The sequence below is a fragment of the Ochotona princeps genome, chromosome 20 (genome assembly GCF_030435755.1).
Source record: "Ochotona princeps isolate mOchPri1 chromosome 20, mOchPri1.hap1, whole genome shotgun sequence".
Lineage (NCBI taxonomy): Eukaryota > Metazoa > Chordata > Mammalia > Lagomorpha > Ochotonidae > Ochotona > Ochotona princeps.
Window position 1 is genome coordinate 40,202,112 of NC_080851.1, and position 26,443 is coordinate 40,228,554.

A 26,443-nucleotide genomic window follows, 5' to 3' on the forward strand; every position below is an offset into this window, starting at 1 on the left:
CACAACCCAGTCCTCACAAGTTGTAGTTCAGTTCTCAGCGTCTACACTAGCAGGAAGTGGCAGTGATGTGCAGAACCAGGACTCAGAGCAAGGCGCTCGGATGTGGATGGGACTGTTTAACTGCTAGGCCGGAAGTTGTTCCTCAGTATGAATTTAGAATTAGACATGATTGAAATCTTGCCTCTTTATAAGTTTTGTTTTTAATTCTTAAACAAGATGTACTGTAAGTTTATTTTTCAAGATAATTAAATCATGGGTTGATTACACATGAGACTGGATGATACACAGCTTCATCCTCATCGGTAATTTATCTGGTACCATTATTCAATTTTGGTATTGCAAAGGATGTACCAGCAGTCACTTTTATAACCAAATAATCCTGAGAATCTGCTTGGGTGGCGTTTAATGGCAAGTGTCACGTCACAACAGAAATTGTCAGGATGACGACAATGGCTTCTGCACCCACGTCGTTTGTGAGGAAATTCCAAATGGGATCTGGCATTGCCCTGATGATTTCCGCCTGTACACTTTTGGGAAAGGTTACTGAGACGGCTTCGGAGTAGACTAACTTTACACAGCACGTTTTTAAAAAGACACATTTATTCAGGGTCATGATCAAATTAGCAATCAATAGCATGGGTATGAATAAAGAAAAGAAAGAAAAACTGCATGACAACCCCTTGTTGGAATGCTTTCCGCTTTCCACAGAGCAGAAATTAGAATAACCTGTTATGCAATTACTTACAATAAGGTCTTTGAGGCTTTTTTGTCCCAAATACTCATGAGTGTTGACTAAAATGTCGTCTTTGTAGCAGCTGGGTCTCGCCTCCACTGTGCTTGGCTGAGTTCACAGGTGTGCTGAAACCTGGAGCTTCCCTGTCACTTCTCTGGGTCTCCTCTCCTGCTAAGCTTTGTTTCCTGGCACTCATTCAAGCCTTCTTCCCCTTGTCACAGCTAATGCTGCTGCAAGTGACAGCCACATTGACTCTTCTGGCTAGGCAAAATATTGACTGCCACCACCATAGGGGCTGGAGCCCTTGCCTCCAAAGTTTCCTCCCTTCATGGGTCCGAAACGTGAGGATTATTTGTTGTAATTGCCAAAATCGTTGTTGCTTCCACGGCCTCTGAAATTGCTCCCCCATCACTGCCCAAGCCATCTCTGCCATTGGTACAGCCGCCATTCTCTCTGTAGCTACTGCCCTGCTTTCCATAACCCTCTCCACCACTTTCCCAGTCTCTGCTTCCTCCAGCGCAAGCAGGGCTGCCTCCTCCACAACCACCAGTATTACCAAATCCATTGCAACGGTCCCCACTACCACCATAACCACCACCACCTTGGCTGCCATCAAAGCTGCCACAGCCACTCAAGCTTCATTGCCACCGAAACTACCTCTACGCCCACCACCAATGTTTCCAGAACCACTTTGACCTCTTGGGATAGATGAAACAATCCATCCCCTTGCTTGAACAGGGCCTTTCTTACTCCACAGTTGTGACCATTCACAGTACGGTATTTCTGAGTGGCAGTCTTATCCACTGAGTCATGGTCATCAGAAGTACCAAAAGCAAAACCCCTCTTCTTGCCATTGCTTCTATCAGTCGTGATCTCAATCATTTTGATTTTCCTGTATTGCTTAAAATAACGTGGGAGGTAATGCTCTTCAGTGTCTAGGCAAATTAAAGAAATGCCCCCCAGTAAAGCTCTTTTTCACAGTTAGATTGGCACTGGATCTTGGAGAATTTTCTCTGAGGTCAGCCCTCTTTGGTTCCAGCACTTTTCCATCCACTAGTATGGCCTTGCATTCATGGCTGTGTCCACGCCTCCATGGTGGTGTAGGTAACAACCCTTCAGCCACTGGAGTGCTTGGTGTTCAGATCTCATCCCACACAGTCCGTGAGCATTCCCCACTGCTTAAAATGGCTCCGTAAACTCTCAGGACTTATTTGGAAGCTCAGCCCTTTGATGGAGAGATTCCGTGGCTGTTCGGGCTCTTTGGGAAGCTCTCACCTAACAGCAGTGTGAAGAGAAGAGAAGGCGATGCTTCCTTGGTAGTGTCCACAAACAGAAAGCCAAGAGGTATTTATTTATTTATTTGAAAGAGTGAGAGTGAGAGAGAGAAATCTTCCAATTGCAGGTTCACCTCCAAATGGCTGCAATGGATGGAAGCTCTCATCTGCTTTTTTTTCCCAGGTGCATAAGTAGGGGGCTAGATCAGAAACAGAGCAGCAGGTACTCAAATCAGTACCCACGTGGAATGCTGACACCATTCCCAGCACCCAATGTCCAAGCTACATTTTCTTTTAGTTTCTCTTACACAGACATCATAATGATGTTACTCCTCTAAACACTCTGTCTCCTCGACCCATTACTCAAGGAATAAAGTTTGAAATTTTAACTTGGCCTCTGTATTTTGATTTCTTGTGACTTCTGAGCACCCTCACAGCCTTCTATGTCTTCAGTATGCTATGTTCTTTTCCACCACTAAGTCTTTCAATTTCGGAGTCTACATTAAAAATGATACATCTTCCTATAACCTGTCTGCCAGTCTTATTTATCTGTTTAGATCAGCCCAACTTTGTCTTCTCTGGTGAGATCTCTCCAGCCCCTCAGCCCTTCCTTGCCTTCTTGTCCTTTTTGTTTTCTGGACAAAAATGTACGCTTCTCAAGAGAACCTCTGCAGAATCTGGTACAAAACACACCATTGTAATTGTGGGTTTTCCATTGTTCCTCAGTTAGGAAGGAAGATTCCTGAGGCCAAGGACTGTGTTTTATTGCTTTTGCAGTAGCAATGCCTGGCTGAGAGGAGGCTGTGACTAAATGTGTGATGACAAGGAGGATGACAGGTTAATCATTCCATGCCTTCTCCCCTTCCAGGTTAGAGGACAGTATGAATTCTTTGCCGTGATTGCACACATGGGAATGGCAAACTTTGGTCAAAACTGTGCCTATTTTCGGAACTCTATGGATGGAAAATGGTTCTGCTTCAATGACTCCAATGTTTGCAGGGTGAGAAATATTGTCTAAATTGCTTCTTTACTTGGATTAGTCGTATGGAACCAATTCTGAGCCCAGGATGGCAAGAGTCCTGCAGGTCAAGACTCGCTGTTCTCTCTGTGTGGCTTTTTCCTCATGAGAGCCCTATCTGGTTGGCAGCTCTGTGCATGGTCCACTTACCTTGTTTGCTGCATTTTATGGTGCTACAGCCTTAGTGTCCTGAGGCTTTATGCTCGGTAGAAACCTCTGTAAAGAAAGAATAGTTAAAAATATGTACATCAGAACTGTGGGATAGAGCTGGCATAGCACAACAGGTCAAGCCACAGCTTAGGACACACCAACCCATTAGAGTGCCCTGGTTTGAGTCCTGGATTCCCCACTTCTGGTCCGGTCCATGCTGACGCTTCTGGGAAAGCAGTGGATGACAGCTCATGGCTTTGAGTTCCTGCCATCTACATGGAAGAGCAGGATGTAGTTCCTGCCTCCAGCCTTGCCCAGTCCCAGCTATTGTAAACACTTGGAGAATGAGCCAGCAGATAGAAGATGAAGTTTCTCTCTCTCTCTCTCTCTCTCTCTCTCTCTGTCTCTCTCTCTCCTTTTTCTTTCTCCCATTCTCCCTTTCCCACTCCCTCTCTTTCCTCTCCATCTTTCCTTCCACCATCTCTCGCTGTCTACTTTTCAATACAGAAATGAAATCTTTTTAAAAAGAACTCTTGGAAAGGTTTTATCAAGTGTATTTGTGTGTTTTGTTTATTTGAAAGAGTCAGATTGAGAGAGCGCCCATCTGCTTGTTTACAACTCAACTGCCTGCCATGCTGGGAGCTGGGAATTCAGCCCATGTTTTTGGGCTAGCATTTTGGCATACTGGATTAAGTCACCTCTTAGACCGATACACTTATCCCATAGCAGAGAGCCTGGTTTGCACCTTGGCGACTCTGCTTCCAGCCCAGTATCCTAGGATCCAATGTGTGATGGCACAAGTACTTGGGTTCTTGCCACCATTATGGGAGAACTTGATAGAGTAATGGGTTCCTGGCTTTGGTGTGGTCTAGCCACAGGTGCCATGGGCATTTGGAGGCTGAAGTAGAGAATGGAATGTCTGTGTCTCTCCATGTCATTCTGACTTAGAATTTAAAAAAATCCTCTCACATTGGTGTTAGGGACCCAGTCCCTGGAGCCATCAGCAGTGTGTTTATTAACAAGAAGCTGGAGTCAGGAGCTGAAATTGGTACTCAAACCCAGGCACTGCAACACAGGACACAGGCATTTAAAGCAACATAGGCTGAACATGTGTCCCAAACATAATCAGGTTTCCACAAAGCTATGAAGATATTAAAGTGCTTTTGTGTATTTGACTAGATGCTCCAAGATAGTGAGTTGTTATGGTTAGGGCAAATTACAGTACCACATATTCAGGGGGATGCTTGACTCCAATCTGTTTATTCACACACTTTAGGTATCCTGGGAAGACATCCAGTGTACCTTTGGAAATCATGATGAGCATTGGTAAGAGGAGTGTAAGGTGATGGAAACCTTTTGAACTTTACAGGGTCAGGGGTCTTGGAACTGGGTGAAACACTCGTGTAACTCACATGCTGATGATCTCCTAGTGACTGTAGAGCCTTGTCTTTCAAAAATCTCGCTAGTGATCATCTTACAGTGTAGATACTAGCAGTGCTACAATAGAAGGAAATTGCAGGAGGGGAAATCTCAGATCCTATGGAATTGTACCATAAAATTAGAGAGAGAGAGAGAGAGAGAGAGTTATAAGCATCACATCTTCCATCCCTCTGCTAATTGGCTGTGTATGCAAAGTGTCGTAGGCATGGCGCTTTCCCACTGGAGGGAGAATATAGACGTACCCCACCCAAGCAGCTCTGCAGAAACTTTTTGTGAAATTCCATTGCTTTTTAAGCGTACTCTCCCAGCAAGGTTCATGCTGTGTTTAGTTATTTGTTCACTAATATAACTTTCGTTCACATTTGATCATGAATTTGATATGGGGAAGTACAACCAGTTTCACTGGCTTCTGGCACAGTGACTTCCATTGAGTTAAATGTTCAAAAATCTTTTACAAATCGATAAGTGGCATGGGAACTGGAGAGTAAAAAGAGCTAGGTACAATGTCAGTGCACACATAAATAAGTAATGGAACTATAAGTTGTTATAAAGAACTATACTATTGTAACAATGTGGGAAAAATCAATCCAGAGGGTGAAAATTGGGGGTGATCTCAGACCCTACATAATTGTATCATAAAATTCAAAATTCAAAAATTTAATTAAAAAAAGAGCTGGATGAAGTTAAAACAGAGGCACTTTGTTAGCTTTTCTGTTGAGTTACTGTATTGGGAGTGATGTCTGTGTCACAGGCAGTATTTGAGAACATTGTCAGCTGCTGAGGCAGATAGGATCATTTGAAAAAGAGTGAATTAAATGGAATTTCCCAACCTTCTACTTTCCATCTTCCTCTTCTGTTTGTATTAAGCTTCCCTCCTAGATGTTCAAAGTTTTGTCAATTATTTGTGTCATTCTTTCTCCTGTGATTTTGGCCAGAGGTAGGGAAACTTTGTAAAGGGACAGAGAAATATTTTAGGCATTGTGTGCTCTGTTAAAATTACTCATTTCTCTGCTCTTATCCCCAAAGCATGTGTAACCAGGACATGAGTAAACGAGAACAGTTGTGTTCTAATTAAATTGACATGCAGAGCAGAGTTGGACTTTCTTCCTGGGCCCACCATTCATCAAGCTTGGATTTAGGTGTTAACCAGGTGCAACCTAGTGTTGTTTCCAAGGTAATCATTTTGTTCTTCTGATATTCCTCCCAATATGAGTTAATCATGTGTCATCTTACTGTGGATGTTTCATTTTACAATACTGATGCATTGTCTCTTTTCTAGGTGTGAAACTGCTGATCTTCTGACCAAGAACACGGATATCTACAAAGTAAGACCCCCCAAGGTACAGGGACCTGGGTTAGGGGGGGCGGCGGATTGGCCCTAGTGAGTGTCTGGGAGCACAGGGGCAGGCTTGTCCTTGGGTGCAGGTCCAGCTGGGGATGTGGTGGCTTGGCCATCAACAGGGGTTCAGCAGGGGAGGTGGCCACTTGCACTCCTGCGGGGTTTAGGAGGGTGGGCTGCGGCTTAGCCCTGAGTGTGGGTTGCTGCAGGCCAGGTGGTGGCTTGGTGCTCAGTGCAGGGTAGGAAGGGTAGGCAGTGGCTCAACCATCAGCATGGGGTCCAGCTGGGGAGGCAGTGGCTTGCTTTTGGTGCATGGTCCAGGAGGGCTGGCCTTGGCTTGGCTGGGTGCAGGGTCCTAGAAGGCATGCAATGGCTTGGTCTTTGGCACAGGGTCCTTGAGGTCAGGTGGTGTGACTTGGTCATTGTGGTGTCTGTGAGCACAGGCCTCGCCTTGGGCGTCCATTGGGGTCAGTAAGGGCAGCTGGCCGCTTGCCATCTTCTTGAGGTCCCTGAAGGCAAGGGTAGCTTGGCCATCAGCAGGGGTGCAGGAGGGGAGGAGGCCACTTGCCTTCATGTGGGGTTTACGAGGGCAGGCCGTAGCTTAGCACTCAGTATGCGAGGTTGTGGCTTGGCCATCTGCACGGGGCCTAGGAGGGCAGACCGTGGCTTGTCCCTAGGTGCAGAGTCCAGGAGGCAGGTGGTGCTTGGTACTTGGTGAGTGTTCCTGGAGTGCATGCCATGTCTTGACCCTTTGTGTGTTGTCTGGGAGGGCTGGAGTCCTTGGTGCAGGGACGAGAGGGAAGGCTGGGGCTTGGCACTCAGTGTGTTCTCTGGGTATAGTGTGCAGAGGTGCCTCGGGTTCATACAGCAAGGCCTGCTCCACTTCTGTCCTCGGGCTTGGTGGCCAACCCCGGCCCGTGAGCTTGGGGCTCTGGTTCTGAGACATGCGGCTCTTTCTGCTTCTGCTTTTGGAGATGTATTATGTGCATGTATGTCCGTCCTCCCTCCATCCCCCTGTCTGTCTGTCTGTCCTGTAATGCTTGGAGGGGCACACAGTGGTGTTTGTATGCAGCACAAGCTGGAGGGCCGCACTGGCCTCTCCCCCAGGACAGGCTTTGGTGGAAGGCTGAGCTGCAGCTTTTCCCCTCAGGATGGTGTCTGTACTAACCACTGCCACCCTGAAGAATTCTTCCCTAGGGAGGAGAAAACAAGCCTCAGGGTTTTTTTTTTTTTTTTCATTTTATCTATGTGTATGTTTATTGTACTTTAGGAAGCTTTATTCAATATTGGAGGTGAAAAAAACAAACTGTTGAATTCCTTGTATAAGCAACAGAGGGGTGAAAGGTTTCAGAATTGGAATGTTGCAGAGTAACTGGGTTTCTCAAAGTTAATTGTAATTGTAATATTTTTTTACATACACGTCCCTAAATCCTTAAGGTAAGGGAATTTGAATGCTTGCTGTGGAGGAAGGTCTGGGTGGAGGTTAAAGTTCAACAAGGTTGAGTGACTTGCTCAAGGTCCATAGCGTTTTTCTTGCCCCCTGTACCAGTGCTTTCAAATGATGCTGCTGTGCCAGGGAAGGCTCATTCAAGTTCAGACCCCCTAGGCCTCTGAAAAGGAGTGGAATCAACTTCTGCTGTGGGAATTTGGGAATTTTTTTTTTTTCTAGCCAGGAGCCTTAATGTAGACTCCAGGACAGGCAGAGAGGACAAGGAGGAGCTAGTTCAGCACCTTTGTAGGATTTTGTTTCCCGTTTGCTGAGTTTGAGTTGGAAAGGATGAGCAGGTTTGTGAGGACCTGGTTAGCATGCTCTTAGGAGCCATCCTTGACTCTTCCTCCCCAAATCAGCACCTGTGACCAGGTGTGAAGTGTTGAGCTTTTTCCTAAACTGGAGTCTCATCTGCTGTATTGCATTTATCTAGTTGGAGATTCACTTCAGTGTTCTTTGGTTAATATGTCTATTGTTTTTGATAAGACCAATGATACACCTTTATTACATTACTGAAAATAAGTGAACTTCAGTGCTGTTAAATTGGATACACATAGTAAGTGTCCAGAGATTGTTCTGTGATACATGGACTCACGGCATTCTACTTGAGGAAGTTGGAGAAGCCTAATTGTGGCGTGTGAATAGTGGGACTGGAGAACTTCATGAAGAATTGTTTCTTTAGTATTTTTACGTAAAATAATTCTGAAACACTGCTCTTTGTCTAAGTTAGTGTGTTGGCACCATGACTTGTGGAAACTCATTTTAAAGGAATGACAACACCAGTATGTTTGAAAACAATTGTTTTTATTTAGGATTGGCAGCCTCCATGTGCATGTGAAGTTAAAAGCTTTGACTTTACTCCAAGAGTCCAGTGCCAGAATCAACTTGAGGTGAGTGTTACTTCCTCCTTCTTGCCCATAGATTTATTCTGGGTGTTGGGACTGTAGGCTGACAACCTGAAGGAGCTCATATAGCAGGTCCCAGAATTTGTGTGAATTGAGGTTGTAGGAATTGTTGCTCAATGTTCTGAGGCAGTTTCTGAGTTTTTTGTAAGTTATTTAATGATCACTAAGGTTTTTCTACTCGGCATGTTCTAACAACTGTATAGCTCTGCTTTGTTTTTCTTGGTTGAAATACTCAGTACTAAATCAAAGACAATTATGAAGTTACAACTTGTCAGTGTTTATTTTTTCAAAAGATTTATTTATTTTTACTTGAAAGGCAGATTTACAGAGAGAGAAAGATCTTCCATCTGCTGGTTCATTCTCCTGATGGCTGCAGCTGCTGGAGCTGAGCCAAACTTCTGTCAGGAAACAGGAGCTTCTAGGTGTCCCACGCAGATGCAGGGTCCCAGGGTTGCTTTCCCAGACCACAAGCAGAAAGTTGGATGGGAAGTAGAGCAGACAGGTTATAAACTGATGCCCAAATGGGTTCCCAGTGTTTGTGAGGCGAGGATTTAGCCACTGAGCCATCCTCCCAGGCCCAACTGAAATTTATTTAAGTATATCTGTGCCCCACCACCACCTGCCACGTTTTCTGATGGTTCTTCATTGTGGTATAAACATTACTGGAGAGGGCCCAGTGCTATACCCTAGCGGCTAAAGTCCTCGCCTTGAATGTGCTAGGATCCCATTTGGGTGCCAGTTCCAATCCTGGCAGACCCTCTTCCCATCCAGCTTTCTGATTGTGGCCTGGTAAAGCAGTAGAGGACAGCCCAAAGCCTTGGGACCCTGTGCCTGTGTGGGAGACCTGGAAGAGGCTCCTGTCTCCTGGGTTCTGACCAGCTCAGTTCTGGCCATTGTGGCCACTTGGGGAGTGAATCATCTGGTGAAAGATTTTCCTTTCTATCTGTCCTCATCTCTGTATATCTGACTTTCCAATGTAAAAATAAATAAATCTTAAGAAAAACCTCCTGAAGAATACAAAATACATTTTTAAAATTTTTGATTTTATATGAAAGGCAGACTTTACAGAGAGCCAAGGGCAGATAGGGAAGGTCTTGGTTGGGAGGATCATTCACCAAATGGCCAGCAAGGAGGGAGCTGAGCCGGTCTGAAGGTGGGACGCACAAGCTTCTTTGGAATCTCCTGTGTCCAGGGTCCCAAGGCATCTTCAGTTGCTCTCTCCAGCCATAAGTAGAGAGCTGGATCAGAAGGGGAGCACCTGGCATCGCCCCCACAGGGCTGAAGATGAGTTTGTTGCAGCATCATTGTAGCTGCAAAATGGAAATTTTTGATAGATAAGATTTATTGTTTGATGAAGGGTTTTGGCTTCCATATCTTTCTAAAATTTTTTTTAAGAATTTAATGGATACTTCTTTCTTTAGTCTCTCTCTCTGTTTAAGATTTATTTATTTTGGGCCCGGCAGTATAGCCTAGTGGTTTAAGTCCTTGCCTTGCACATGGCAGAATCCCATTTGGGTACCGTTTCTAATCCCGGCGGCCCTGCTTGCCATCCAGCTCCCTTCTTGTGGCCTGGGAAAGCAGTCGAGGACGGCCCAAAGCCTTGGGATCCTGCACCCATGTGGGAGATCTGGAAGAGCTCCTGGCTCCTGGCTTCAGGTTGGCTTAGCTACAGGTGTTGCGGCCGCTTGGGGAGTGAATCATCAGGTGCAAGATGTTCCGCTTTGTCTCTCTTCCTCTCTGTATATCTGCCTTTGCAATAAAAATTTTAAAAAGAATGCTTTTAAAAAATGTATTTATTTTATTGAAAAGGCAGATTTACACAGAGGTGGAGAGAAAGATCTTCAAACTCCTGGTGAACTCCCTAAATGGTCATAACAGCTGGAGCTGATCCAATCTGAACTCAGGAGTGGAGCTTCTTCAGTGTCTCCCATGTTGGTGCAGAGTCCAGAGGCGTTTGCCCATACTCTGTTGATTTCTCAGGCTGCAAGCAGGGAGAGGGGTGGGAAATGGGGCGGTGAGGACACGAATCCCATATGGGATCCTGCAAGTGCAAGGCGAGGATTTAGCCAATGAGTCATAACGTTTAGACATTCCTTAGTCTCTTATAATTAGATAACTGAGGAAAAATGTCTTAATATCAGTGAGGTAGTGGGTTGATGTACCTAAAATATATTTTTTCTTCTGTTTATGAAATGCTGAATTGCATAGTAACAGAATAATCTGATGTGCTTAATTACCATTTGAATCCTAAAGTTAAACCAATTTGAAATTTTTTGTTTACTAATATGAATGCTTTTTACACAGTAGAGAAACCTTTTTTGCGTTAGTAAAAAAAATGCTTATTAGAAGTATTTTTGAGCTAAAAAGTGATAAGTCTGGATGCTTTCGGAGATAAAAAGTACTTTTATCCTGTAAGATTTATTTATTTTCACCCATCACTCAATTCTTCTGATTCCTGTTTTAGTGATCTTAGGTCAGGACTAGCGTGTGACTTGACTTCTTGGATTGATAGCAAAATTTTGGGAACTTCAAGGATCTGCTTTGAAAATCTCCATGGTAGAGAGAAAATCCCGGATCTGTGTGCTTTGAGCAAGGTGAGGCTTGCACTTGGTTTAGAAATTGGGTCAGAGCACTGTACATTTATGAAACTAGGCACTTCACTAAGTTGTTGGGCAGCATTGCTTCTGGAGGAGGGTCTGACAGTGACATGCATGCATGCATGAAGAGACAGAATGGATGGATTCCAGTTCTCGTTAGAGGTTATCTTTTGCTCTGCTGTGAGATTAATGTGATTAGTGCTCCTTAGATCATGTGATAGACAATGTGTAAAAGAAACATCATCCTGCAAATGCCATATTTTGAGGAAGTTTGTATTTTAGCACATTTATTTTGGTACAGACAATTTTGAATTTATACATGACGTGTCGATAAAGTTGACTAAAATGCAAATGTTAAATCTGCATGGACTTTCCTATTTTTTCATCTCAAAATAAAAACTATTTGAGTGACTTATTTATGTGAAAGGCAGAGAGGTGGAGAGATCTCTCTGCTGATTCACTCCCTAAATGGCTACAAATTGCTATAGCATGACCATCATCAAGCCAGCGTGATGAAATCCTAGGTTCAGTCTCCCACATGGGTAGTAGAGGGTCCAAGAAATCGGGCTGTTATCTGTTGCCTTCCCAGGGATGTTAGCACTGAGCTGGATTGGAAACAGAGCTGCCATGGCAGTTACCCTGTGGATGCCAGTCTGCTTGGCCTGCTGTGGCTCAGTGTTTGTCTCCCAACAATAACTTCAGGGCCTGGTGTAATGGCTCAACAGGGTAATCCTCCCATTTCAGCACTGGTTCATGTTCAGGCTGCTCCACTTCCAGTCCAGCTCCCTGCTTGTGTCCTGGGAAAGCACTGGAGGATAGACCAAAGGCTTGGGACTCTGCACTTACCTTGGAGACCAGCAAGAAACTCCTGGCTCTTGGCTTCGGATTGTCAGCTCCAGTTGTTGTGGGCGTTTAGGGAGTGAGCCACTCAGTGGAATATTTTCTGTCTCTCCTCTGTAGATCTCTTTCCAATAAAAATAAGTAAGTCTTATGGAGTGTATTAATTTAAAAAATGATTTGATTCCATTTCCCATGAATCTTCTAATGTACCTTTGAACAGTGTTCTGTGTTGAGCTTGTGATTTTTATTCTGTTTCTTAAGATGGGATGTATTTGAGGAGTCCTGTTACTCTGCAGTCTTATGTGGCTTATATCAGTTTTACTTGTGGTTGTAAGTCAGGTTAGTGGCTGTGGCAAGCATTATCTCTTAGGGTGAGTAATAGCTCAGCAACTAAGGGAGGAGAATTTAGACTGGTATTTGCCAAAATTTGTGTCAACATTAGTGTTACATGTTTTAATATTTATTTATTTTTTTTTGGAAAGTCAGATATACAGCAGGAGAAGTGACAGAGAGGAAGATCTTCCATCCACTGGTTCACTCCCTAAGCGCCTTCAAAGACCGGAGCTACGCTGATCCAAAACCTGGAGATTCTTCCCAGTCTCCCATGCAGGTACAGGTTCCCAAGACTTTGGGATGTGCTTGACTGCTTTCTCAGGCCATGAGGAGGGAATTGAATAGGATGTGGGGTGGCCAGGAGTAGAACTAGTGTGTGTATGTGATTCCGACTGAAGCAAGGGGAGGATATTAGCCTCTAGGCTACCGCTCAGAGACCAGAAATCATTTTAATTATACTTGTATGATTTGTGAATTTATTTAAATATTTGTTTTTTTGTTTGAAAGGCAGTGTTTTCAGAGACTGAGGGAATGACAGATATTCTTTGTGCTGGTTCACTCCCCAAATGGTTGCAGTGGCAAGAGTGGTCCAGGCCAAAGCAAGGAGCCAAGAGCTTCATTGGGATTTCCCATTCCCGAGGGCATCCTCCATGGCTTTCCCTGGAACATTATCAGGGAGCAAGATGGGACACAGAGAAGCTGGCACTTATGGGATGCCAGCATTGTAAATGGCATCTTTATCTGCTCTATACCACAGCACTGGCCCCCGACAGATTGAATGACTTTATTCAACAAGTAGAGTTAGAGAGAATGGGCAGAGAGACCTTCCATTCCCATGGTTCACTGTATATATAGCTTCAAGGGCCAGGACTGGGCCCTACCAAAGCCAGGAGATTTATCTTGGTCTCTGATGTGTATGACTCGAGTACTTGTGTTATCTTCTTATGTTTTCCCAGGTGAACTAAGATAGAGTTGGGTTGAAAGTAGACCAACCATTACTTGACCTGATGCTGACATGGTAATCTGGTCTTGGAGGTAGCAGCTTAATAGGCTGTGCCACAATCCTGGCCCCTAATGATACATGCTTTTTTTAAAAAAAATATGTATTTATTTTTATCTCAAAGTCACATATACAGAGGAGGAGAGATAGAGAGATATTCTGTCCAATGATTCACTCCCCAAGTGATCACAATGGCTGGAGCTGAGCTGATCAGAAGCCAGGAGCCAGGAAATTTTTCCAGGTAACCCATGTGGGTGCAGGGTCCCAAGGCCTTGGGCCATCCTAGACTGCTTTCCCAGGCCACAAGCAGGGAGCTGGATGTGAAACAGGTCTGACGGGATTAGAACCATTGCCCATATGAGATCAAGGCACATTCAAAGTGAGACTTTAGCCATTCGGCCACTGCCCCGGACCCTAATGATACATTTTTAAGTTTAAGAGAATATTCAGGAGGGTTGAAGAGAGGGACCTCTCATCCATTGGTTTACTCACCAAGTGCCCGCAAGCTGGGAGCCCAGAATTCAGTCCAGGTTTCCCAAGTAGGTGCCAGGAGCCTACTTGGGAAGCCATTGCTGCTGCCTCCCACTAGCAGGAAGCCAGAGTTGGGAGATTGAGCCAGGGCTTTAGCCGTGTACTGCACCACAAAGTGGATGTCCTCTCTGTTAAGCACTATATCAAATGCCCGCTGCATAACACAATTTAAAATGAGTGTAAGGTCAGAATCTTCATTTAAAAAGTCTCAGAAATGTGGTCTTAGTTTAAAATGTGGTTCTGGATTTTTTCCCATCATTTGGATGGTGATTGTCCGTATTGAAGCATTGTGTCTGCAGTTACCTACAGCAGTTGGTGAAAACCTGTGATACTAAGAAGCAGAGAAAGTTGACTTAGAAGGGCAGGTATAGGTCTTCCTTCAGAAATCCATTAAAATAAATATTTAAGAATTCAATATTGACATTTCAGTAAATCAACTTATCCTAGATTTTGCTATGTTATTGTTCTGAATGTGTTTGTTTTGACTTACATAGAGTGAATACAACACATAATATATATTTTTAAATATTTATTTTGTTTTTATCTGAAAATCAGAGTTAGAGAAGGATATCTTGCTTTGCTGGTTTACTCCCCAAAGAGCTGCAGCAGTTCAGGCTGAGCTGATCAGAAGCTAGGAGCCAAAAACTTCTTCAGGGTTTCCCACATGGGTGCAGGGGTCCAAGGCCTTGGGCCATCCTCTGTTGCTTCCCCAGTGTATAAGCAGGGAGCTGGATTTGAAGTGGAGCAGCTAGAACTCAAGTGGGCATCTATAGCAGATGCTGGCACTGCAGTGGGAGGCTTAGCTTAACATACCACAGTGCTGGACTCTCTTTTGTGTTTTTCACATTTCTTACTGAAGTTTGCTGATCTCCGGAATGTAAGAAGGAAATCTGCAAACTCTGACCTTCTAGCAGTTTCCTTTTGAGCAGATGAGCGTTAGGTATAATGTGTTGGTAAGTTAGATTACATTCTTGGAAGATGCTTTTTGAGATCGCCTGATGAGACTTCTTTTACAGCTGTTTATAACATGGTCATTCAAACTGTCCATCTTGAGAAACCTTTCAGTCCATCTTGAGAAACCTGGTTCCTTTTGTTAAAAAGGGAAGACTACAGAAGAAGTATCTCTCATTTAGGTACATAGGGGTGTAAAAAATGCACTGGCTAAAAGTTAAATCTCTTTGAGGGTTTGTGGAGTATTTTTGTTGTTAAACATTGTTTATGTGTTTGAGAGAGTTTCAGAGAAAGGAGGGAGAGGGGTATTTTTCAGTTGCTCAGTTACTTCCCAGGTAGCTACAATGGCTATGGCTGGGCCATATGGAAGCCAGTAGCCAGGAACTCCCATCTGTTATCTCCCTGTGGGTGGCAAGACCCACGCACTCAGCAGCTGGGATTTCAACAGGTGTCCATTTGGAATGCCACTGTTGCTTGTAGTTGGCTTAACTGCTTCACCGCAGTGCTGGCCCTTATGGGATCTTCTGCATGTTTTGAGAGTCCCCATGAACATGGTTTATTTTTCCTTCTGAGAACATTTCCAATACAGATAAAAGGCAGGTCAGTGTGTTGCGTTAGCTTAGTTTGTACTGTAAAGGAACTGGTTCCCTAAATGTAGTTGTGAGATTGCTACTTTCCTTTCGCTGTGATGTGGAATTGAGGAGCAGTAAGCACATTTTTTTTGTTTGTTTTTAGATTTATTTTATTTTCCTTATTACAAAGTCAGATATACTGAGAGGAGGAGAGACTGAGAGGAAGTGGAGCTGCCGGGATTAGAACCAGCGGCCATATGGGATCAAGGCGAGGACCTTAGCCACTAGGCCACACCGCCAAGCCCAGGTAAGCACATTTTAAATGCACAGTTCATTAATGCTTCACGCATTGCCTGTGTAACCACTACCCAGATGAAGATACAGTTTATTTTTTTTCAAAGATTGAGAGTTCTAGAGAGAGAGGGACAGACAACCAGAGCAGTTTTCATCAGCTTCTTTAGTCCCCAGGTGCCTGTAGCAGCTGGAGCTGAGCTGATCCAAGGCCAATAGCCTCTTCCAGGTCTCTCATGTTGGTGCAGGATTAAAATAAATTGATTGACTGCTTTCCAAGGCCATAAGCAAGACACTGGAACGCTGAGCAGCCACATTGTGAATGGAACCACTTATGTGATCCTGGCATATTCAAGGTGAGGATTTAGCTATTGAGCCATGGTGCTGGTCTCCCTCTCTCGACGTCCTTCCCTTTAAAAAATAAAAACGATTTGTTGATTTTAGAGGCACAGTTACACAAAGAGAATGAGAAAGACCAAGTGAGGTCTTCTGTCCACCGTTTCACTCTCCAGGTGGAGCATGGCTTGGCCAGTCTGAAGCCATGAGGCTCCCCTTCTTACAGTTCTCCCACAGGAGTGCAGGAGGTCAGGCACTGGGGCCATCCTCCACTGCTTTCCCAGGCACATGTAGCAGGAAGATGGATCAGAAGTGGAGCAAGAGGGCATGGCGTGGTGGCCTAGTGTCTAAAGTCTTCCCTTGACCACGCGGGGATCCCATATGGGTGCCAGTTCTAGTCCCAGCAGCCCTGCTTCCCATCCACCTCCCTGGTTGTGACCTGGGAAAGTAGTCGAGGATGGCCCAAGGCCTTGGAATCCTGTATCCACATGCGAGTTCCTCAGGCTCCTTGCTTTGGATTGGCGCAGTTCTGGTGGTTGCAGTGAATTAGGGAGTAAATCATTGGACAGAAGATCTTCCTTTCTGTCTCTGCTCCTCTCTCTCTCTCTCTCTCTCTCTCTCTCTCTCTCTCTATATATATATATATATATATATATATATGTATATATATATGTATATATATATGTATATATATATATATCTGACTTTACAATAAAAATAAATAAATAAATAATTAAATAAATAAATAAATAAATAAATCTTTTATTTTAAAAATGGAGCAGCAAGTAATTGAACTGGTGCTCATATGGGATGCCAGTACAGCAGTTGGCAGCTTCATGTGCTGTGCCACAATGTTTGCCCACTTCCTTGGTTTTAACTTGAATTTTTGTTACTTTAACAACACTTACTACTTCAAATGAAAACCAACATTCTCCTTTCTCTAATTTGCATTCCTTGAAATATTCGCTCCTTGGTCTTTCGGCTGTTCATGATTCAGTCTTTTGCTTAGTAATGTGATTTGTTTGTGGGTCTGTTTAGGTTTTCTGCAGCTTCATGACTCAGTTCTTCAACATTTTTTCCATTGTTGATTAGCTGTTGTAATTCCTGATAAATCTTCTTGCTTCTGTGTTTTCCACTGTTAGATCTTTTCATCTTTAACTCAGACTGTCTCCCTCCCTCCCTCCATCCATCCCTCCCTCCATCCATCCCTCCCTTCCTTCCTTCTTCTCTCTCTCTGTTTCTTTCTGTTTTTTTTCTTATTTGGGTTAGTGGTGTATCAGTGTTACTTATTTTTCAATAAATGTGCTCTTCATTGATCTTTGACATTTTTTCCATTTTGTTTATTCTAATTTTTTTCTCCTACTTATTTTGTGGTTTGTGTTGTTTGTCTTTTACCTTGATGCCGTTTATCTGATGTCTTTCAGTGTCTTAGTACAAGCACTGACTCTGGTAAATGTCCCTGTTAGCACTGCTGTTGTTGCGTCCCTTCAATTCTGATGCATTGTGTGATCTCCATTTGTTTACAGGAAGCTTTTGATTCTCCTTGATTTCTTCTGTGGCTCTTTGCTTAGGAGCATGTTGTTAAGTCATGTGTGAGATTACATATCTTTTAGAGATTTGTAAATTGTTAATTTCTAACTGAATTAGATTGTGATCAAAAAAGAGAAGTGATTGGTTTCATCTTTTAAAAATTTATTGAGACTTTTGCTTTATGGCTTAGCAGTGAACCATGCTAAAGAAAGTTCCATGTACTGATGAAAAGAATGTTTTCTGGAGGTGTGGAATGAGTTCTGTAAGATAGCAGTTAGGTTCTTTTAGTCCATAGTGTAGATTAGCTTTGTTGTTTCTTGGCTGATTTTCTGTTTTGTTGATCTGTCCACTGATGGAAGTGAGGTGTCGGAGGGGAGGGGGGCTGCTCCTTGCTGTCAAACTACATCAGCTCCCGGGGATAGGAGATGGCCTTTTGATGACCCTTAGAGACCCGGATGTGAGGAAGAATCTTCCCATGGTGTTGCTTGAGTGGTTTGGGCAGTTCTGACACATGGTTAGCTTTATTGCAGCAGGGTTGAGAAGATCTTTTTCAGATATGCTGCCTGACCAAGTCCACCTTAGTGCATCCACAGACCCAGACACTTGCTGCAAGCTTGGCCAGGAGAAGGTCTGTTCTGTTCTGCTTTCCATTTTCTGACATTGCATTTGATGTCCCCATCTGGCCCAGATGAGCTGGCTGCCCTGTCCCCCATGTGCATTGGAGCACACTGTCCAAACATTGCACAGGTCTCAGCACCTGAGGAGGGATAGTTGATTGAGGTGTTCTGTCCTCCGTCCTCTGTAGTGGTACAAGGTGTCCTCTGCAGGTTCCGGTGGACTGCCATATCCTCCATGGGCACCTGGATATGCTGTCCACTGCTCCGTCTGAGCCTCTGAGGAGGCTCAGCTTTGACACTTGCACTACATGGTCAGACCATGGAACCTGCACTTCTCTTCGTGGTAACATTCTTGAATGGAGGTTTCTTGTTTTGCTGTTGGGTCTTAGGATCATTTTCCAAAATTCTCCCCTCACCCTGAGATTGATTTATTTGAAAGACAGATTTTGTAGAGAGAAGATTAGAAAGAGGGATATTCAGTCTGCTGGTTCACTCCCCAAATGGCTGCAATGCCAGAGCTGAGCTGATCTGAAGCCTGGAGCCTAGAGCTTTTTCCTGGTCTCCCAAGTGGATACAGAGGCCCAAGGATTTAAGCCATCCTCTGGTGCTTTCCCAGGCAGGGAATTGGTTTGGAATTGATGCAGGTGGGACACGAACCATTACCCATATGGGATGCCGGCATGATAGATGAGGATTAGGATGCCACAACACCATGCCAGCCCCTAAGTGATTAAAAAGGGTATATATATATATATATATATATAACATGAAAAATATATAAACCCTTTTAATTGCATATATATTAAAATATGTATTTTTAAAATATAGTTTTCAGCATTTTATCTTGTGATAAGCAAGTGGATTGCTTCATTCTGTCACGCCAGAAGTCATTTTCCTTTTTGTCGTTTGTTTTGGTGATTTTGAGGTTTGCAGTGCTGTGCTGTTGTAGTTTTAATGTGCATTTCCAAGCTGAGTATTGATATCAATCATCTTTTCTGTTTTTGTTGTTTCTGTCATTCTTTCCTCTTTGGTAAAGTGTTTGTACATACCATTTTCTATTTTTAGTTGGGTTGTTTGGTGCTGTTCCATTTGTTTGGTGTAGTCTAAATTCTATTTCTGGTTGCGTAGTGACATGCATATATTCGTCTCACAGCCTGTAACTCACTTTTTTCAACTTAGCAGTGTCTGTGGGAAGAGCTCATATTCATGAAGTCTATTTCACCAGTTTGTCTTATCATTTATTGGTCTTTTGGTGTCATGTCAGACCACTTGTCAGACCCTCCCTCTCGGTCCTAAAGATTTCACTTGTGTTTCCTCTGGAAGGTTTGTTCATTTTTTTCCCTGAGTAAAAGTTTCATGATTTTTCATTTGACATTTTAAGTTAATGAGCCATTTTAATTTTCTTACAAAGTATTGGTGTGGGAGTTTAAACTGTTTATGGATTTTTCATTTTTTGTTTATGTTCAGGTCCTGCAGTATCATTTATCAAAAAAAGGCTGTCCTTTCCCAGTTGCATTGCGTTTGCAAGTTTATGAAAGGCATGCTTGGGTCATTGTTGGGTACTCTAGTGTTCCATTAGTCTGTTGCAGCTGCTTGGGGAGTGAACCAGCAGACAGAAAATCTTCTTCTTGTCTCTCCTCTGCTCTACCCGTTTTTCCAATAAAAATAAATCTTTAAAAAAAGATTTTAATTATGATCTTCAGAAAGGAAAAAAAGTTTATTGTATCATTTGGTTCTCATTCTGTCACCGTTTCTCTGGTTTCCTTACAGAGCTCTGAGGAACATGAGTGCAGTGAAGAAGTTTCCCATGAAGATGAGGGATTTCTGGGCATGTCCCCTCTCCTGCCAGCCCATCACGCTATGGAAAGAATGGAAGAGTTTGTTTGTAAGGTAAGATGGCAGTGTCCTCTCATTCCCATGCTGTGTGTTTAGTCATTGCCGACCAGAAACCCTAAACAGAGTGAGTACTTTAGCATTCAGTTTCCTGTGGGAAAAATCTGTGGTAAAATGAGGGCAGGGGAAGTCTTCTGAATTGTCTTAGTAAAGTTTTACAAATAATTAGTAAAGAAAAATTTTTATTTAGAAGGGAGAGTTACAGGGAGACAGAGCAAGTGAGAGAGAAGGATTTTATAGTCACCTTATTGTGCGGTAGAACCCAAAACCTCCTGCCACCTAGCAATGATCCAGTATCTATGAACCAACCTTTGCCCATCCTTCCCTCCTGACTTGGCCCACTGCTTTTGGTGAGCACAATTATGTTTTCAGCTTTTATGAGATTTCTATTTTTTTAAGGCAACATGTGAGTGAGATCATGTGATGTTTATCTTACCATGCTTTGCTTGATGTTAGCACCTATGGTTCAGTCAAGGTGTTGTAAATGACAAAATCTCATCCTTTTCTGACTGACTTACATTTCCATGTTTACATCCCCATTCTCTTTAGACATTCATCAGTACAGGGATCCTTAGGTTGTTGCCATTTCTTGGCTTTTGTGGAGTGTATGTAGCTCGATGGATGAATTTCAATTCCCTTTGGAATTTTCCCAGTAGTGGAATTGCTAGATCATATGGTAATTCTAGTTTCCAGTTTTTGAGGAACCTCTGTACTGTTTTATGTAGAATCTCATGAACAGTCTGCAAGGATTCCCTTTACTCTAAAAAAAGGTATGTAAAGACAGAGTAGGGGACTGGCAGTAAGTGATGCTGTTGCCCGGAACAGCTTGCGTCCCACATGGGTGTGGTGTGTATCCTGGCAGTTCCACTTTGGATCCAGCTCTGTGCTGATAGCCTGGGGGAGCAGGAGAGGATGGCCCTATTCTTTGGGCTGTTGTACTCACATGGGAGACCCAGACTCTTTTGGCTTAGGCCTGGTCCAGACCTGGCCATTGGGGCTATTTGGGGAATGAACCAGCATGAACTCTGTGTTTCCCTCCCCCACTCATGTAGCTCTTTCAGCTAGCTAGCTAGATAAATCTTTGTTAAAAAGGAGGGGAAGGGGTTCCAGGGAGTGAGTATCTCTTCCATCTGCTGGTTCATGCTTCAAATAGCTGCAGCATCCGTGTCTACACAGAAGTCAGTGGTCTAGAACTGCATCCTCATCCCCACATGTGTAACAGGGGCCCACGTGCTTGGGGTCATTTTCCACTACCCTCCCAGATGTATTAGCAGAACGTTGGACGAAAAGTGAACTCAAGTGGTATAAGATATTGATGGTGGCTTACTTGTAGTGCTACAGTTTTAACCCCTCATCTTTGGTTTTGATAATGGCCAGTTTTACTGAAGTAACGTGATACCTGATTGAGGTTTTGATTTCATCTCCCTGGTTATAAGCAATGTAGATCTGGTGTTATGGTGTTGCAGACAAAACCCAAGTCCCAGCTGCTTCATTTCTTTTCTTTTAAGATTTACTTATTTTTATTACAAAGTCAGATATACAGAGAGGAGGAGAGACAGAGAGGAAGATCATCTGTCTGATGTTATACTCCCCAAGTGAACACAACGGCTGGTGCTATGCCAATCCGAAGCCGGGAACCAGGAACCTCTTCCGGGTCTCCCACACGGGTGCAGGGTCCCAAAGTGTTGGGCCGTCCTCGACTGCTTTCCCAGGCCACAAGCAGGGAGCTGGATGGGAAGTGGAGCTGCCGGGATTAGAACTGGCACCCATATGGGATCCTGGGGCGTTCAAGGCGAGGACTTTAGTCACTAGGCCACGCCACAGCACCCAGCTGCTTCATTTCTAACTCAACTCTGTGCTAATGCATCGGGGAAAGCATCAGCATGTGGCCCAAGTGCTCACATGGCGGCCACACACGTGGGAGGCCACGATGGAGTTCATAGTTCCTGGTTTTGATCTGAGCAGAAACTGGTATTGGCAACCATTTTGGGAGTGAGGCAGCAAATGGATAAGATTTTTCTCTCTCTAACCTTTTAGTCAGGACTGGCTCAAAAGTGGAGCAGCTGGGATGTGAACTGGTGCCCAAAGGGGATGGCACATCACCCTGCCAGTCCATGGCTATAATGTTTTAGTCCTTGTAGTTAAGTTATAATTGATTTAGACTACTCTGCATTGGACCAAGGGATGAAAAAGAATCTGAACATGGATACACTTTCCAAGGTTAGCATTCATGGATCCAAGTTGAGTCTCGATTATTATTAATGTCTGACAATTTATAACAAGCAAGGTAAAATAATGAGTCAGTCCATTCTGTTGATCACTATTTCAGGAGGATTAGCACAAAAAACAGACAGTGAATAGTTCCATACTTCAAAAATCAAATTTGGGACGCGGCACAGTAGCCTAGTGGCTAAAGTTCTCCCCTTGCACATACAAGGATCCCGTATGGGTGCCGGTTCTAATCCTGACGTCCCGACGGCCCTGCTTCCCATATAGCTTCCAGCTTGTGACCTGGGAATTTTTACGAGCATTTGCAGTATGAACCCTCAAATGGCGAAGATAACCCCCTCCACTATTCTGAAAAGTTTTTTAAAAAGTAAACCATGGGCCCAGCGTGGTAGTCTAGTGTCTAAATTCCTTGTCTTGCCTTGCTTCCAGGCCTGTTTAAAGAGCACTTCAGAATACACACAGAGACAGGCAACATCTGGACACATCTCTTAAGTATGTATGAACAGTGGGCAATGAATTGTTGATTGAGATTATTCCTTTTATTTGCATGTCTTTGAAGGGAAGGGCAGAAGCTTTTTGTTGAGATTGATTTATTTTGGGGTTTAGCAGTTAAGGCCCTCACCTTAAACCCACCTGGATCCCATATGGGTGCCATTTCTAATCTTGGTGGCCCCTCTTTCCATCCAGCTCCCTGCTTGTGGCCTGGGAAAGCAGTCGAGGACGGCCCAAAGCCTTCAAATTTTAACCTGTGTGGGTGACCCAGAAGAGGCCCCAGGTGCCTGGCTTTGGATTGGTGCAACTCTGGCCATTGCGGCTGCTTAGGGAGTGAATCGAAGATGTTCCTCTCTGTCTGTCCTCTTCTCTCTATATATCTGCCTTTCCAAAAAATAAATAAATCTTTTTTAAAAGTTCATGAATAAAATGATTTGAAAAATAACTACAATTTTGTCCAAAAAAACTAAAGTCAATGTGTATGAGAAGTCTGCAGTAAGTTCATGGAAATGTGAATTTTTAAGCCAAGCAGTTTTCACACATTATTCCACATTCCACAAATGTTTGAAACCAGTATGATTCATCACAGAAATGTCATTTATTGTATTTTTTTGTTTGTTTTTTTTATTTATTAATTTAAAGTTGGATCGTTTTGAGATATTTGTTGCTATCATCTGCACTGCTATGAAGATTGCTTTAGATGTGCATGGTTGTACCTAAACATTTCCTTTGGTTTGTGTGGTGCTTGGAATTCGTGCAGCATGGGAATGCTGCTGTGGTGCAGTGGGTGAGACCCTGGCTCACACCACCAGCATTCATTTGAGTGCCAGTTTGAGTCCCAGCTGCCTCACTTCCTTTCAGGCTCCCAGCTGGGGAGCCTGAATCCCTTGCACCTGTGTGGGTAACCCAGAAAAAACGCCTGGCTCATTTGGACAGTGAATGAGTCAGGAGTGAAGAGAAGTCATCTTTTGTTTTCTGTCTCTCTTTTTCTCTCTGTATTTTTAAAACACATACTTATATTCATGCTTTCTATTTTTAATTTTCCCATAAGTTCTATCTGGTTTTAAAAGATTGATTTTATTGGAAAGGCAGATGTACCGAGAGGAGGAGAGACAGAGAGGAAGATCTTCCGTCCGATTAGTCAGTCCCTAAATGGCTGCAATTTCTGGTGCAGGAACCTCTTTCTGGGTCTCCCACATGGGTTGCAGGGTCCCAAGGTTTTGAGTCATCCTTGACTGCTTTCCTAGGCCAGAAGCAGGAAGCTGGATGGGAAGTGGAGCTGCCAGGATTAGAACTGGCACCCATATGGGATCCAGGTGAGTTCAAGGTGAGGACCTTAACCATTACGCTATCATCGAGGCCCAGTTCTATCTATTACAAATTGCCTTTGACCATGTGCATGACTCCACTGAATCTACTCCCGGAGTCAGTTACTTTCCTCTCTCATTCCATATTGATAGGCAAATGTTTGGCCACTGTATTATTTGATTTTACATAACAGTTGAAAGCATTGAGTGTTTTTAGCCTGTTCTCCATAATGCTATATTGTTGTGGTATTCTCCATAATTTTCTACTTGAAACAATTTTTTTCACTGTGTACTGAAATCTCACCTATTTGAAAGAACATTTTTTTTTTTCCTCCAAATATCGTCTTGATTGCCAGACTGATCATTAGTTTGGTAAGGATTTTTCTTGACTTAGCATCTGCTCCCTCTATTATTTTTCAAATTTAGTTGTAATAGCAATTGATGCTTCTGCAATACAAGTTTGTAATCTGGATATCTCTCTTGGCCCCATTTAATCCTATCATAATCTCCACTATTATGCCACAGAATGTCACACTTCACCATTGCTAACACCCCGTCACACACACAATAATAAACATGTTCTTGGTTTTTTCTATGAACTATAATGAAATTCTGCATCAGTGTGTAACCTGATATGAAATAAAAGTGTTTTAAATTTTTTTCCTTGCCTTGATGCACCAATGCATATATCTATGCATTTCTACATATTAAGTATTTCCAACTATTTTCCATTAATGATTTCTGCAATGATGCTAGTTTGGACAGCTGTTGTCATCAACTTTAGTTTCTCCCATCTTCCCAAAACCACTTTTAAGTCTACGCTAGTTCTTTTGTCAAAATTCATTCACTATTTTTTTTTTAAGATTTACTTTATTTTTATTACAAAGTCAGATATACTGAGAGGAGTAGAGATAGAGAGGAAGTGGAGCTGCCGGGATTAGAACCAGCAGCCATATGGGATCAAGGCAAGGACCTTAGCCACCAGGCCATGCCGCCAAGCCCTCATTCACTATTAATACTTCTTCCTCTCACTCTAAATTCTCAAGGAATTTCTTTTGGTTTTAAGTGAGACCTGCCATTTTTTTCGTATGATAGTAATTCTTTCAGGGAGGTGGACATTAGTCAAATGGTGGAGATACTGCCTTTCACACCTTCATACCATGGTGGAGTGCCTGGCTCTATTCCCAAACCTGGCTTTCTGATCATGCTCAACCTGGAAGCCCAAAGGTGATAGCTTACACAGTTTATTCCATGCCAGCCACATGGGAGAAGTGAATTGAGCTCCTGGCTCCTAGTGTCTGATGAAGCCTGTGGTAGTGTAGGTACTTTCATTCCTTGACAGAATAGCCTGTGCATCTCTCCCCTAGTGCCGCCAGAGCCCAGTGCAAGGAGGAGCCCCAGGCCCCATCCTGCTGCACAGAGCATCCCCGGACCATGCAGAGGAAGCACAGCAGGGTGCCGTGGGGTCAGGGAGGAAGAAGAAAAGGGTCCCCGAGGGCAGGGCGTCGGCAGAGGAATCCTGCGTGGTGCTGACGAGGAGGGATTGGCCGCACAGTCACTTCCTGTGAGGTGCTGCGGTCACGCACCCTCAGTCAGCAAAGAAGCAGCAGAGGAAGAGGACGCGCTGCTGGACTCTCCTGAATGGAACGGTTCTGCTGCCAGAAGATGCGCTGCGGGCCCCGTGAGTGGACGTGACAGGGCTCGTGGACTCCAGCTAGCCCTCGTCCGACCTGCTGTCCACCTGTACCCCGCCTGGGGAGGGCCTCAAGGTGGCTGCCATGGTGGACATGGGGCCCGTGGTGCACAAGGTGGAGTTGGTGCCGCCCCCAGAGTGCCTGGTATTTGAGCCTGCTGGGAGGAGTCCACAGACGCAAAAGGACATCTGCAAGGTAAGAACCCCCAAGGTACAGGGGTCCGGGAAGGGGAGGCGGTGGCTTGGCCCTAGCACATGTCCAGGAATGCAGGCGGCGGCTTGCCCTTGGGTGCGGGGTCCAGCTGGGGAGGGGGCAGCTTGGCCATCAGCAGGGGTGTAGTAGGGGAGGTGGGGCTTGCCTTCATTCGGGGCTCACTAGGGTAGGCGGCAGCTTAGCCCTGAGTGTGGGTTCCTGGAGGCCAGGTGAAGTCTTGGTCCTCGGTGTGGGGCGGGGTCAGAAGTGTAGGCAGCTGCTTAGCCATCAGCACGGGGTCCGGGTGCGGAGGCGGTGGCTTGCTTTTGGTGCGTGGTCCAGGAGGACTGGTCTCATGTTGGCCCTTGGCGCTGGGTCCCAAAGGGCTGGTCTTGGCTTGGTCTTTGACGCCAGCAGGTGGTGTCTTGGTTATTGGTATGTCTGTGTGCACAGGCTTTGCCTTGGGCCTCCACTGGGGTCGTTAAGGGCAGCTGGTGGCTTGGCCATCTTCTTTAGGTCTCCGAGGACAAGGGTAGCTTGGTCATCGCACAGGTGCAGGAGGGGAGGTGGCCACTTGCCTTCGTGCGGAGTTTGTTTACTAGGGTGGGCCATGGCTTAGCACTCAGTGCGGGTTATAGGAGGCGAGGTTGCAGCTTGGCCATCTGCGTGGGGTCTAGGAGGGCAGGAGGT

The 26,443-nt window shown here is 44.3% G+C and overlaps 1 protein-coding gene, 1 long non-coding RNA gene and 1 pseudogene across 2 annotated transcripts in view; 2 read left to right on the plus strand and 1 right to left on the minus strand.

Moving 5' to 3' along the window:
- LOC131482770 (cTAGE family member 9-like) overlaps nt 1-26,443 on the plus strand; it is a 565,689-nt gene that overhangs the window by 346,644 nt on the left and 192,602 nt on the right. The gene's annotated exons all lie outside the window — the stretch shown is intronic.
- Nucleotides 831-3,391, minus strand: LOC131482711 (heterogeneous nuclear ribonucleoprotein A1-like; annotated as a pseudogene).
- The window catches only part of LOC131482781 (uncharacterized), a 62,386-nt gene continuing 55,663 nt past the window's right edge, over nt 19,721-26,443 (plus strand). The window contains exons 1-2 of the long non-coding RNA XR_009247273.1: nt 19,721-19,836; nt 22,498-22,560. This is a non-coding gene — a long non-coding RNA (uncharacterized LOC131482781). The remainder of the gene's footprint in view (nt 19,837-22,497; nt 22,561-26,443) is intronic.